At 32.8% G+C, this 15576-nt stretch overlaps 1 long non-coding RNA gene and 1 pseudogene across 1 annotated transcript; one reads left to right on the forward strand and one right to left on the reverse strand.

Annotated features, from left to right (window-relative positions):
• Positions 1-1509: 1509 nt before the first annotated feature.
• On the reverse strand, positions 1510-2565 carry LOC133821617 (uncharacterized). Its single transcript, XR_009887709.1, has 3 exons — positions 2410-2565; positions 2287-2317; positions 1510-2200 (listed from the first exon to the last, which is right to left on the reverse strand). It is a non-coding gene; the product is annotated as an uncharacterized LOC133821617 (long non-coding RNA).
• A 982-nt stretch (positions 2566-3547) lies between these two features.
• Positions 3548-10315, forward strand: LOC133825603 (IAA-amino acid hydrolase ILR1-like; annotated as a pseudogene).
• The last annotated feature ends 5261 nt before the right edge of the window (positions 10316-15576 follow it).

The following is a 15576-nucleotide window of genomic DNA, read 5'->3' on the forward strand; positions in this document are numbered from 1 at the left end:
AATCGTCTACTAGAAGGAGAAAAATCTCACTAAAAAACCTTCTAACACAAAATCCCCAAAACCAAAATATGGGTTACAAATTTGTACACAAATATATATATATATATGTGTGTGTGTGTATAAGTGAGAAAAATAGACATTACCTTCGGAAATAGAGAGGAAACGCGAGTTTAGTGAGAGATTTAAGACCTAGAAGTATACATTTTAGTGAGAGAGAGCTGGAGTTTAGTGGGAGAGAGATATTGCAAAGGAGAGAAAGACGGGCTGTCAAGAATGAGGGAAGGGGAAGAAGAAGGCACGGACACGTTGGAGATATGTTATAACCATCTTACGAGAACACATGTCTCGGTATAGGAAACTTAACATTTTCCCAGCCCGCGAGTAATTCCCGCCTAAGCCAAACCACATCTATCGAGAACATGTTCTCGGTATTGTGTCCTCAGTACTAACAAAATTTTTTGTAGTGAGCGGTGTGACACTTTTCTTGTGGTGTTGAGTGTCAGTGTACCCCTTAGCAATTCTCTATTTAAATTAAGAATTCAACAAATAATCAATTTAAGATATTTTAAAAGTTGTTTTTTTCAAAGTAATAAATTATGAGATTATAATTCAATTGAATTCAAACCAAATCAAGTAGTTTTGTAAATATTTTGTGTGATTATGTTAATTTATACATTTTTTTGGTAATTACTTTCTAAATGGTGTATCGATTTGAAAAAAAATACCTGAAAATTTATACCAACTTATATACTTTTGTTAAATCATAGTTCTAAAAAATTAGATAGAAAAATTCTTATGGCCATACATAAATTTTATGAAGGCAAAATGATCATTATACAAGATAGATAGGACCTCTTCAAACTTCCTCAACTTATAAGGTATAAATATGTAAATAAGAGAGTAAAACATTAAAATTATTATAGTAAAACTAACTAAAAAAAGCGTTTATAATAGGAATATACTAGTCTAACATGTCCAACACCACATGAAATATTATTTTATGTACATGGATATATTTAAAATCTAAAATACATATATAGGAATCAACCTACCAACTTAAAAAAAAACACTAATGAAAATCATTATACATAATCTCTCAACCAACTCATAGACCACTTTGTTTATTTTGTATAATTTTTTTTTAAAATTGATAATGTAGTTTTATGAGTGTTTATTATAATTACTTGAATGCACTAATTTTTAAAATTACGTAGTGTTGGTGACTTCAATAAATATATATTTATGATTTAAAATTATATGAAAATATTTAAGTTGATTCATCATATAAGAATATATTCTGAAAAATGAATTAGTTAATTCAAATAAGGTAAAAGAAAGAAAGAAGAAAAAATCAACAGAAATTCTTTCTCCATTTCTATAGCATTTTTTTTTCTTTTCTTCTTCTTCTTCGTTTTTTTTAAAAAAAAAAAAAAAACTTAAGACAGCAATGTAATGACCCACTAATCTAGACTATTTGGTCCATTAACAAATCTATACATAAAACTTACATTTTTGCGGAAATACCATACTTTATTAGAAACTTGTAGAAACAAAGGTTACTTTCATAAAATAAATAGGATATGGGTACCCATTGTCTTTAAAACAAAAATAACTTAAAGTAAAAAGAGTTACATAGAAAATGTGGAAAATACATTTAAAACCATAAAAACATAAACAAGACTACATCCTCGAATCGAATAACGCTCGGCTCCTTGACTCCATCCACCATCGATACACATCCTCTAAGCGTCACGAATCTTACTGCCTCTAAAGCTTATTTTCCTGCACATAAACAGAAAGGAATGAGCCTAATGCCCAGCAAGGAAAATCTAACACATAGTCATAACACATAGTCATAAACATAAATTTCGTAATAAACATAAAGACATATCATAACACATAATACACTTATTATAATGGCCATTATTACTTGGGGTCCCATAGACTAAACAAGCTTATGCCCATGAGATTAGTGGGGTCCTACCAGCTAAATAGGCTTATGCCCACAATCTTTTTGGGGTCTTGTTAGTCAAATAGGGCATAAGCCCAAGCCTACAAACATACACAATCATAACATATTCATAACATATCATAACATAACACATAAGATAACATAAACATAAACATATTGATTCTAGCCTATTTTCCTTACCAAAGTTACCGGGATATGTGGACTGAGTTGGGACTTTTTGGAACACTCCTAATAACCATTAGAAGGAGTGAGTCTAAAGAAGAAAAGAGATGAAAAGGAAAATGGGAAGACTAAACCATTGAAAGTACACTTACCAAAACTTATGTGCTCAAGAGCTTAGATTTCCTAACCAAAATGAAGATTAAGGTTAGAGATTGAGTAGAAGACTATGAGAAAGAGAATAACATAATACAGAAATGAACTAGAGTTTTGGTTACCTCAAAGACTTGAAAGACCAATCTAACCACAACCGAGATACTAACGAACCTCACTTCCCAAAGTGTTTGATAAGCTTATGATGATCAAGCTTATAATCCCCAACCCAAGTGTTTACACTCTCACAATAACCTAGCAACTTGCAGCCTCTGAACTTAGCTTGATGAATGAAAAAAGCTTGGTGCTAGGTCCTATTTATAGAGTTCTAGGAATAAAAATCTTCTTTTTGGCTTTGAATAAAAAAAATAAATTTAATTGAAAATATTTGAATATCCTTCAGCCAAAGGCTTAGGAATTTTTCAAAATTTTAAGAGAGATTTAAGGATTCAAAGCTTGATTTTAAAATAATAAAAACAAATAGAATCCTAACTTCTAACTCCCTAAATCTCGTAACTCTAAACTCCCCTTCAGTAAAATCAACATATTTGGAGTTGTAGAACTCCGATTTGGACTCTCTTTATACCGTTAGAAAGCTCATTAAATTATCTACAACTTTTAAGAAATACTATTTTTCGAAATTCCTAATATAACTGGGTCAAAAACAGGTCGGAAGTTACAGTACCCTACAGTTACGAAAAATCTATTTAATTATCTAAATATCAGCATAATCCACAAATAAATAAAATTGTGATAAATGTCATGCTCCTATCAGATTTTGGTGAAGACTAAGTCTTATATTTCTCTTATTAAAATAATAATTTCTTAATAATCATACATATGATAAGTGTTACTATCTTATTGGGTCTATCTAAACCTTATAATATAATAAATATAATCATTAATATCAGTCATATTAATCAATCTTAGGTTAAACTTAATATTCTTAAACTATAGGTTACACTTAGAAAATCTATAAGTACTACTATGAGTGTCCAAATAATTCCCGGTCTGAACCAAAAATCCACAGTTACAAAGATAATGCTATAAATACTATCATACTACTATCTATCTTAGCTAAGTAAAGTTCTTGGACTCTACAAGCAAACTAGCTATTTCCCACAAAATCCAAAGTTTAAAGACACTTGTTATCAACTATCAAGTTTGGTTAGCAAATTCAGATGAAGTATATATCTTCACGTTTCAGTTTTATGTGGCTTACTAAGAGATATATCTGAAAACTTTGCAGCTCATGTTTCGACCATGTGGGCATTTTTGTCTGCTGTTTCAGGTCGTAATGTCTTGATGGAAGGTGGCCCCATCAGTGGTATCAACCTTATTTCTTTAGTTACTGACATGTGTTTCGTAGCCAAAATAAAAAATAAAAAACTTTGGTTGTTCGTGTATTCACGGCTTATTAGTCACATAGAAATTAAAACACAGAAGTTAGAGTTGTTGTAAGAACGAGATTCCCCCAGTGATATTAATCTTAATATTATGGGTTGCACAAAAATCATGGGTATTATGAGAATCTAACTTTTCATCTGACCCAATAAAAAAATTCCGAACTACCTTAAACAGGTGTCCAAGTTCGTCAGAAGCTTTGGTTTGGTGTAAGCATTATAAGAGAAAAAGTACTCTCGTTTGGGTTCTCCTTGGAATCAACCAAAGTTCATTGTTCATGGGTCTTTTACTTTGCTTAGTATTGTCAGCGTTGTTGTACCAGTCGACGTCTAATGGGGAAGATCAGCTCGAGTTTCTGACTCGGGATAGTTGCTGGAATCGGCCAAGGAGCTCGAGTTCTTCAAATGGATGATAAGGATCAGGAGGCAAATTCACCAGTACCCTGAACTGGGTTTTGAGGAGGAGAGGACGAGTCAACTCGTAAGGTCTGAGCTTGACACGATGGGAATTGAGTATAAGTGGCCAGTTGCCAAGACTGGAGTGGTTGCCTATATTGGTTCTGGCTCTAAACCAATTTTTGGCATTAGAGCAGACATGGATGCCCTACCTTTACAGGTCCTATTTTTTTAATATATATTTTTTATAAGAACTACTGGTTTTTTTTTTATAAAAATAAATAAATACTAGAACTACTGATTTGTTTTTATTTGCAATTGCATTGTGGAAAGTAATATTTTTTGGCAGTGATATCTATTATATATATACAAAAAATGTCTTTTGTTTGAATGGTTTTTTTATAAGAATAACAAACATTATAAATACATCATATATATATTTAATTATACATAAAAAATTATAATAACATTTATCTTTTATATATCAAGAATAAACAAAAAAATTCTCCAATCATTGAGGTGTGTAATAATATTATGAGTGTTTTAACCTTAAATAGGGTAGCTTGTGATCTAAATTGTTATTATATATATATATTTTAAAAAACCATAAAAAATATTTTGGTTTAATCTTTCTAATATGTTTCTGTCATTCTTTTATATATAATAAGGATTTTGGGGTGAAAATACCTAATGTTTTCGGAGTGCCCCATTTTTACACCCAATCTTATTTTAAGTGGTGAAAATACTCAAACTCGCTAAAACTGTCTCTCCGTTACTACCGACACATTAACACTGTTAAATGGTACTTACATGGTATTGATGTGGCTAGACTAAAAAGAGGTGGCATTGCCACCTCATTGCCACATAATTATTTTTAATAAAAAAATTAATTTAAAATTTTAAAAATTACATTTCAATAATTAAAATTAAATAAAACATATTTAATTATAATACAAAATTTTGAGATAATTTATCAATTAAATCAAAATTTATAAAACAACTTTAAAATTTTCCCACTCTCTCTTTTATTTCCCTCCCTTTTTCCCACCAACCAAACACAATTTATTTTTTCTTCAAATAAGAAAATAAAAAACAAATAAAGAAAAATCACAACATCACAATGTATTCAACTCAAAATTTCAATCTCTCACTCAAAACCTTGAACATTCAGTCCTTCAAATCTAATATTTAGATTTTTCTTTCACTTTGTTGATTTTATGACCAAACAAACACGTGATACCCAAAAATTCGTACAAATAAAGATCCGCCTCCTTTAGATCCACCCATCATCGACACCCTAACCCATCGTCGGTATCCCAAACCCTTGCCAGCTCTGACGCCAACCTCTGATGTAGTCAAGTTAGAAAAGCCCACTCACACAGCCTAGTCCCTTGCCAGCCCCGACGCCTACCCCCGATGCAGTCAACCCAACACAACCCACCCTTTGCCTCTTGAGCTCCAACGTAACCAACCCAGCGAAGCTCCCCCTCCGACCTTTGACTATGGAAGAAGAAGAAGAAGACCTCTCATTGTGCAAGATGAGGAAGAATAAGAAGAGAAGAAAGTGATTTAGGGTTAGGTTTTTTATTAGTTACAAAATTATTTTAGATTAGATAATAGAAATATTTTATCTGATTTTAATTATAAACTTTTAGTTATTTTTTAATTATTTTTTATTTAAAATTAAATATATTTTATTTTATTTTAATTATTTTTTAATAAAAATAATTACGTGGGAATGAGGTGGCAATGACACCTCATTTATGTCAGGTCACATCAATGTCACGTAAGTTTCACTTAACAATGTTAATGTGTGGGTAGTAATGGAGATAAAGTTTTAGTGGGTTTGGGTATTTTCACGGCTAAAAAAATGATTTGGTGTAAAAGTGGGACACTACAAAAACATTGGGTATTTTCGCTACCAAAATCCCTATATAATACTAGAGAATATAATCATGTCTCGCGCGATCTTTATAATAATTAAAATTATATATTTTATAAAACATTTTTTTTGGTTTATTTATATTATTTTTATATTTTTAATTAATTTTTTTCCTTCCTTCAATTCAAGTTCTCGTTCCAATTTTTCATCCGATATGAAAATATTTGACATAGTAAAATTCTGAAGTCCCTCTTTCAAATTATACTCATTCAGCCTCAACTTGAAAACCAATTCTTTCCCACAAAAGCTTCGAATCTCTCTAGGAAAATCATTGTTAATTAATCTATTAAAAATTTTGTGCATTAATGTATCTAATAACTTTTCAACTACAAGATTAAATAAGACAAAAGTTGTCTCAGCAGTTTTGTTGATGACTTTTATTAGAGAAAAAACAAATAGCATAATTAATATTTTTGTAAAGAAAAACTATAATATAATTTTCTTACATAGCATATTCACATTCTATTTTTACAAATGCAACACATATAAACACTATTTGTATGTACAAATTTTTTTTAAGCAAGATTCGCAAGAGATATATAGTACCATCTAAATGAATTTTCTATTTCTATAATGGATGAAAAAAGGATTTACTAAAAATTTTAATAATTGAATCCAAGCAATCCCAAAAATTTTCAAAATAATAAATTGGAGGATTTTTAATCTATAAACTAAACTTATTGTAGCATTAGCACACTAATGATGATTTAACTTTGCATTAGATATGATATTTATTCTATATAAAAAATGTGTCTGTCATAGTTTTACTTTGTTTCAACGATATTTCGTTAACTTTAATGGAATATTCTAAATATTTAACGGAATATATTTTAAAAATCATAATTAAAAATAGATATTTATTAATTCTATATAAAAAGTGTGTATTTAAAGGATTTTCTTCATTTTAATGGTTTTTTGTTAACTCTAGTTAAATATTATAAATATTTAAGAGAATATACTTTTAAAATCAATTAAGAAATAGATATTTATTAACTATATCAATATAAATTAAAATGTCAGAAAATATTATTATAATAATTAATAGAAGACTATATATTTAATAATTATATTAATATAAATTTAAATATTATAAAATATCATTTATATAATAATAATATATAATACATAATCTTAATTTTATTAAATTTTTTATCATTTATATTTAACTACATAAGAAATTAGAATAACATCTATCTTTTATCAGGAATAACAAACTTCTTCAATCATTAATGTGTAATTTAAATAATATCAAGAATGTTTTGTACCTTAAATATGGTAGTTTGTGATCTAAAATGTTATCATATATTATATATATTTTTTTAAAATGCTATAAAAAAATGTTTTGGTTTAATTTTTTTTTAATATGTTTATGACATTCTTTTATATGTAATATTGTTTGTTTATTTGAAATTTATATGACAATCATAAAAACATTATAAAAATAATTCATAAATTTTCTAAATAAAATTAAGTAAATTTGCTTGCATCTATTATATATATATTAGTTATAAGCAACATGCAATGCACGTTTGCTTACTTTTATTTGTATAATATATTTATTAAATTTGTATTAATGACATATAATTTCAAATAAATAAATAATATTATACATAAAAGAATAACATAACATATTAAATGAAAAATTAAGCCAAAGAACTATTTATAATTTTATATATATATATAATCTGATAACCTTTTTAAGTATAAATAATAATTTTTTTTAATAAAAATTAAGATTACGTATTATATATTATTATTATTATTATTATTATTATAATATTTTATAATATTTTAACTTATATTGATATAAGTATTAAATATCTAGTCTTGTATTAAATATTATTATATTAATAATATTTGAATTCATATTAATATAATTAGTAAAAAAATTAGGATTATCATAATAATAGTTTATAACATTTAAATTAATATTAATATAATTATTAAATATCTAATTGTAGTTGTGTATCATATATTATTATAATAATGGTATTTTATAACATATGAATTTAAATTTAAATTTATATTAATATAATTATTATATATGTAGTTTTGTATTAAATATTATTATAAGAATGATATTTTATAATATTTGAATTTATGTTAACATAATGGATAAATATCTATTTTTAAGTAAGTTTTAAATGTATATTCTGTTAAATATTTATAATATTACGTTAAAGTTAACAAAATAAATATTTAAAACTAAGAATTTATGTTATCTACACACTTTTTTTTATATAGAAGACACATAAAAGTGTAATAATTATTTCTGTAACACTATTTCAACATTTAAGTTTATATGTATATACACGTATACATATATATAACTTATATTTTGGCTATAAAATAATTTTTTCGTCAATAAAATTTTAAGTTCGTTCATCATTTTTCTCATAATATTCTATTTGTTAGGAATCGGTAAAGTGGGAATACAAGAGTAAGATTGATGGAAAGATGCATGCATGTGGTCATGATACTCATTAGCTATGCTACTTGTAGCAGCTAAGTTACTCCAAGCAAAAAAAAAACCTTCACTTAAGGTATATTTCAAACTCTTTTTTTTGTTTGCTTAAATTCCACTAATGGGAGCCATTTTTTTCTCTAACTAAACACATATATCAGGGAACTGTGAAGCTAGTTTTTCAGCCTGGAGAAGAGGGTTATTTTGGTGCCTACGGCATGTTAAAAGATAGTATTCTGGATGGCATTGATGCAATTTTAAGTATACATGTTATACTATCAATATCATCTGGTGCCATAGCTTCAAGGCCTGGTCCAATCCTTGCCGGTGCAGGCATATTCTTAGCTACTATACAAGGATTGGGTCCAGGAGCGAGCCAAGTGGGGGCATGTGGGGCACGTGCCCCAGTCCCATTTATCTTTTTTATATATATATATATATAATTTTTTTGACATATTTTTATTATGAAACTTAAAATTGGGAAACCCTCCAATTTGTCTTCCACTTTCTTGATCTTCGTGCTTGTTCTAAGCACTGCTAAGGTAAAAAAAAAAAGCTTAAAAGCTTAAAAACTTTGTTTTCTTCGTGTATAAGTTTGTTTTTGTTTTGATATTTAATTTGATTATGTTTCTGAATTTTTTTTTTTTTTTTGTTTGGAAAAAATTTCAATTTGCTCATAGATTGTATATAGAGATGGTGGTTCAACGAGAAAGGGAATACAACCTATAAAATATGTATTCTTGTAAGTATTCAAACGATTTGGGTTTCTCTGTTTTTTAAACTTCTTTTTTTGGGACTTTTTTGTATTGGGTCTCTCTCTCTCTCTCTTCTTTTCTTTTCTGGTTTTGAGTTGATCAAACCAAGTTTTCATCTTTTTAAGTTTGTTCTCGATTTTAGTTGTAATAAAATTTGTCTTTTTGCTCAACTTTTCTTCAATGTTTACAAAAATTGCTCTGTTTTTAGTTATTGAGTTCTTTTCTCAAAATACAAAAATAAATAAATAATAATACATATTTTCTCTTTTTTTTTTTAATACATAAATAAAAATTATGAAGAATTTCATTCATTTATATGCCTTCTTTCTTGGGACAGATTTTTCCATTACTTGTAACAGGGGCTAAAAAAGTTTTTTTTTCATGACTTTTTTCTTTGGGTTTAGACAAGTTTTTCTTTCGAGCTAATAGTTTATTAACTATAATCTGCAACCACTTTTTCAAGCAAAAAAGTAGCTTTCATACCAAGTATATATTTTTTAAGGATTATTTTTTAAATGAATATATAAATAGTAGTGTGTAATCTGACTTTAGTGTTGTGATTGTGCATTTTCGGCAAACAATTATTTTAAGGACTAGTGACATTATGCTTCCAATGTTTGTATTAGTAAATAGCATTAAACGACATAATCAGGTTCAGGGGAACCAAATACAACACTGAATTGTTGAGAATTAGTGCTTGCTGAGTTTTTTATTAGTAAAATCAATGATAGTGTTTAATTATGATAGTGTTTAATTATGCTGAAAGAATTTATGATATACAACTATATATCATATATGCTTCTATTGATGATTTCTCTATTTGTATATTGGTATGAAAATTCTTGACATGTTGTACTTTTGTTTATATTATATCTTTACTAATTTTTTTTAAATATAGATATGGATAAAGATTTGAAAAGAAAATTAGAGATTCCATTTTTTGGAAGAAAAAAAGCAAACAATGATGCAAATGCAAAGACAAGTAAAGCAGAATTCAATCTTGGAGATCTTCCCACTTATCCAGGTTTAAGGATCCCAATTTTGAATTATAATCCAAATATTCGAGACTAAGTTAGAAGACATTATATGCAAATGGGTCCTTGTCAACCTCGACATCATGATTTTCCCAAGAAAAAATGTTTACAAGCATTTAGAATATTTAATCCTGATTGGTTTCATGATTATAATTGGTTGGAATATAGCATAGAAAAAGATGTTGTATTTTGTTTGTGGTGTTATCTTTTCAGACCAATTGGTGGTAAAAAGCCAGGCAACCAATCTTTGGTTATTTAAGGGTTTTCAAATTGGAGAAAGATAGAAAGATTGAGTACTCATGTTGGACATGTTGGTAGCAAGCACAACCAAGCTCGTAGAAACTGTGAAGTCTTGATTAACCAAAAGCAACATATTGAAACTATTATTTCTAAGTAGTCAAGTCAAGTAAAAAGAGAATATCGAACCCAGTTGGAAACATCTATGATGTGTGTACAATATCTTTTATTTATTTATTTATATATATGAAATTCAAAAATTCATATACTTAAATTAATAAATATATTTTTTAAATTAATAATTAGTTCTAAATTAATTATTTATCCTCAATTATCATATAATTGCATATTTGTATCAACTCTTACATTGATGGGGTGTTGATAGAGCCATCTAGGGGACCTATGGACGTATAATATCAAGCTCCAATAAATATTACATTATTAATCAAAGCTCTTTGTTTAAATAATCATATTTATTAATCTCATGATTACTCCACTAAAAATATGAGATTGAACTCTTGATAATTATAAACATATATTTAGTGAGTACTTTATTAAGAATAAAGTTTCCATTGATATAATCATTACATAAACCGTTAATCATCTATTAATGGTTCATAATTAAAAGGGAATAAAATTATCGTTTTACCATTTTAGCTATATCTTGTTCCTAGAGTACCATTGAATTTACTAGTGAAGGTTGTGTCACAATAACTTTGCGACGTGAGTGCTCATAACTTTTTCAGTTCCAAAACTCAACCCAATAGGGAACCATTATTCAATCTATAAGAAGGTATAGATTCCATATCTGTTAAACTATGTCCCCAAACATATACATCATTGAGTCTCCAAAACAATTGTTCTTAGTCTAGTCATTCTGAAAAATCTTAACGCATGAATCAAAGGATCATATGACATATATAGGAGTTCATAGTAACCTCAAGATTAAGATCATCGCGTATATGATCATCGTTTGATGTGTTTGATTAATACTATGAAACAGTGTTTAAACAGGTATTAACAAATCACATCTGGTCTAGTTCTACATACTCTCAGCATGCAAAGTACCTCCACTAAAATGCCTACTACACTAGTAAGCCGGATCTAGGTCACATGTATTCATAATACTAGTGGATTGTACTATCAGTAATTAATCTAAAGATTCCATAACTTTATTTTACTTCGAACTATTTAAGTTTATTATCTTAATCTCGATCCTCCTATACAAATATGAGATTAAGACCACATAGATAAATTTTGGAATTTTCTGATATTCACTTAATATTATCATACAATATCGGAAATATTCTATATAGTTATAATAATTCAATTCAATTATTTATTTCATTCAAAACATTTGTCAACTACAATTGCTTTAAGGGCACTATTGTTGGGAAAAATTATACATGATCTTTATTTATTTTTATGTAGATATAATATTAAACAAATTAATATGAGACAACCTAGAACATGTTTTTTAATGCCCTAATACCTTTGTTATCCAAAAAATCTGAAGCGAATGACGTGGCAAGCATTAATTACACATGGCTGACACCTGGAAGAATGCGTGTTCGACTATCGACCAGGAAAGCACCCTATTTCAGACGATTAGTTTCTTATACGACCAGCCTAGTCATACGCACTTTATCCGCAGAAAAGATCTTGGGCAGTTATGATGGAATCCGAGATTCTCTCCCATGATTTCCTGAATATCCGATTATTTAGGAAATACTATCTGTAAAAAATCAATGTAAATCTTCCCTGAGCTTATAAATAGAAGAAGAGGACTCAGGGAAGAGGATCGGGCTCTATTTTCTCTTTTCAGACTTCTAAATCGCTTGTGATTAGAAATATCATAGAAACCATATTGTATTTGTTATTCAGAGGCTAGTGAAACTCTTTGAACCCGAGTTCTTTGATCACTTCTTTGAATCTCAATCTAATAACAATTTAAGTGGACGTAGGTCATTACCAGATTCTGGGGCCGAACCACTATAAAACATCGTGTTATTATTCTTTTCGTCATTACGTTCTTTTCAACGCATTCATACACGTCAAGCAAATTGTGACTCCGTGTCAGTTGCCCAAATCTAGGGTCAACATTCTGGTGCTTTCATTGAGAGCTTGATTTATCATTGTTGAGAAAACCAATGGCGAAAACTGCAAGTCTGGACAGGCGGCCGCCGCTTCACCATCAAACCCACCTCCTCCTCCCCCTGCAAGCGTGGCTGAGGATGAACCACATCTGGACTTTGAGGAGGAAGAAATGGATGACGCAACACTGAAGAGTACCCCGGGGGCATTGCAGAAAGAGCTGGCTAATCTGAGGGCCAGTCAAGAGACTGCTGCCGAAGTTATGGCGCGGCAGCAGTAGGAGATTGAACGGCAGTGCGCAGAGTTAAGTGAGAGGCAGCCGGTGATGGACCGTCACCAGAGCGAAGCCATGGCAGCCCTCGAGGCAGCCTTACAGTTGGCAAGGAATCAGGCTGCACCTACCTCGCAGCCTGAACACCCTACAAATGGGCCACCCCAAAGGGGTCCAAATCCTAGCCCACCAATCCAGACCTCAAGTCCGCAAAGGCCTGAGCAGCCTCAGGCACCTCATGACGATGTCCCGCTGGACCCTGAGGCACAGCCTCCATCCCAAGCTGGTCGCGGCAATCCCCCGCAACAGAGGCAGAATAGGACCGAGCATCAGCCTCGCAGTCCTAGACGTCATAGGGGCGATGAGCCAAACCTACCGAACAGATGTCAGTATCCTCCTGGTAACAGGAGGAACTCAGAGTTAGGCTCTGCGGTCCGGGGTCCCCCACGGCATGATAATGCACGGGGACACAACGACCAGCGCAGGCCACCCTCTAACGCTCCTGACGTTTCAGCCAGGGATGGAAATCGAGGGAACAGTCGATCCCACCATAGCCAATCGAGGTTCAGAGATGGCCATGGATATAATGAGACCGACTCAGGCAAGGGAAACGCTGGTCGAAGGAATCAAGAAAGAGGTAGAGGCGGGAGCCAGATACCTCAAGATGACCAACCCAATGGATGGGATGTTGGGGGGCAGCCCAGGCAAAATAATGTCTTCAACCGGCTCGGGGGAAGCGAGCAGCGGAGAAGAGACGAAGATTTGAGAGACGTACTCAACGATCACCGCGAACGGCATGGCGAGAACGTCCCCCCAGCAACGGAGGCCATAGTGATTCCCGTCGCTGTACAGGCCCAGATAGATGCCCTCAACCAGGCAGTGCAACAGCTGGTCGGGGGAAGGACATCTTATATCGACCACGATAGGAGGAAAGGCACTCCTTTCATCCAGAGGATAGCTATGGCAGAAACTCCAAGAAAGTTCAAAATGCCTACGCTTCCAAACTTTGACAGCTACGGAGACCCAGTATCTCATGTCAATAAGTTTGAGATACAAATGGACATTCAGAAAGTGTCCGAAGACGCTCGGTGCAGGATCTTCCCTGCAACACTTTATGAGGCCGCGCAAGAGTGGTTTTTTAAGTTCCCTCCCGCAAGCATAGTTTCCTGGGAAATGTTCGTAAGGGAGTTCTACGGACAGTTCTATGCAGGTCGTGTGCATCCGACCGAAGCAAACCAACTGGTTGAATTTCGCCAGTAGGATGGAGAGTCGCTGAAGGATTACATCCAGCGTTTTATGCGAGCAGCATCTGGAGCAAAAACAGTGGGGGACGAAGGCAAAATGATGGCCATAACCGCAGGAATTAAGCGTCGCTCCCCCCTCTGGAAGAGCCTCCGCAAGGAAGGAGTTAGAACTACCCAGGAATTCTTGGACTGGGCTGATCATTACATCAAGCTCGAAGAAGCCATTGCCGATTATGGAAAGCCCTCAGGCAAGGATAAGAAAGCAGCCGAGCCCACCAAAGCCGCCAATGGGTCCAAACCTAACGGCAAAGGCAACGGCAATGGCAAGAATGGTGGAAAATGGCCACACAATGAGCCTTCCACCTCTGACAATAAACGAGCCAAGGGTTACCGTTATGAACCTCGGTTCACTAACTACACTGCCCTCGTTGAGTCTCGGGGAGAGGTTTATCAGGCCACAAGTTCTAGTGTGCCATATAAGAAACTTGGCCCCATTCGAAAGGATATTTCGAAGAGAGACACTACCAAGTTCTGTCGTTATCATAACGACTACGGACATGACACCAACGAATGCAACCAGCTGAAAGACGAAATTGAGTTCCTTATTAGACAAGGACACTTGAGAAGGTACGTACGGGCCTAGGGAAATTCCCAACGAGAAGTTCTAGGTAGCACCGAGCAGGCGCCCACGCGCCAACGCTCGCCACCCTTACAGCTTGCCCCCGTGACTGGCACATTATTGACCATTTGTGGAGGTCCGCACCTCGTGGGAAATAGCAGAAAGGCCAGGGAACGATATGCTCGGACCCTGCGCCACGACCAGGACATCGAAATGATGACTATGGAGGACCGCGCGCCAAAAAAGGCTAGGTCAGAAGAGGGCGAAACTACCTTCTCTGATAGCGATGCCCACCACGTCCGGTTCCCACATTCCGATCCGTTGGTCGTGGATATCCAGATGGCTAACATGATGGTAAAAAGAGTGTTGGTCGATACAGGAAGTTCGGTGAATATCCTGTATAAGTCTTCGCTGGAACGCATGAAGTTGTCCGTTAAGGACCTGGAGCCTTGCAACCAAACGATATACGGCTTCTCTGGTGAAGGACTCGCCCCCGCCGGATTGATCAGACTACCAGTGACAACAGGTACAGCGCCTGCTACCAGGACATTACTCGCTACTTTTGTAGTAGTCGATTGTCCTTCAGCGTACAATGCCGTCATTGGGAGGCCTATACTGGTTGATCTACGGGCCATCATCTCTATGTGGCACTTGGCCATGAAGTTCCCGACAGACGCAGGGGTAGGACGCGTGTTGGGGAACAAGAGGGAAGCCAGAGAGTGCTAAAACACCTCAATCACAAAGGCGAAAAAAGGAACACCGAAGAGCACTACCTCGGATAGGTTGCAGATGGAAATTGATACGTAAGCCCAATCCGGTGATGAAGTCACCAA

The sequence above is a fragment of the Humulus lupulus genome, chromosome 3 (assembly GCF_963169125.1).
Source record: "Humulus lupulus chromosome 3, drHumLupu1.1, whole genome shotgun sequence".
NCBI classification, from domain to species: domain Eukaryota; kingdom Viridiplantae; phylum Streptophyta; class Magnoliopsida; order Rosales; family Cannabaceae; genus Humulus; species Humulus lupulus.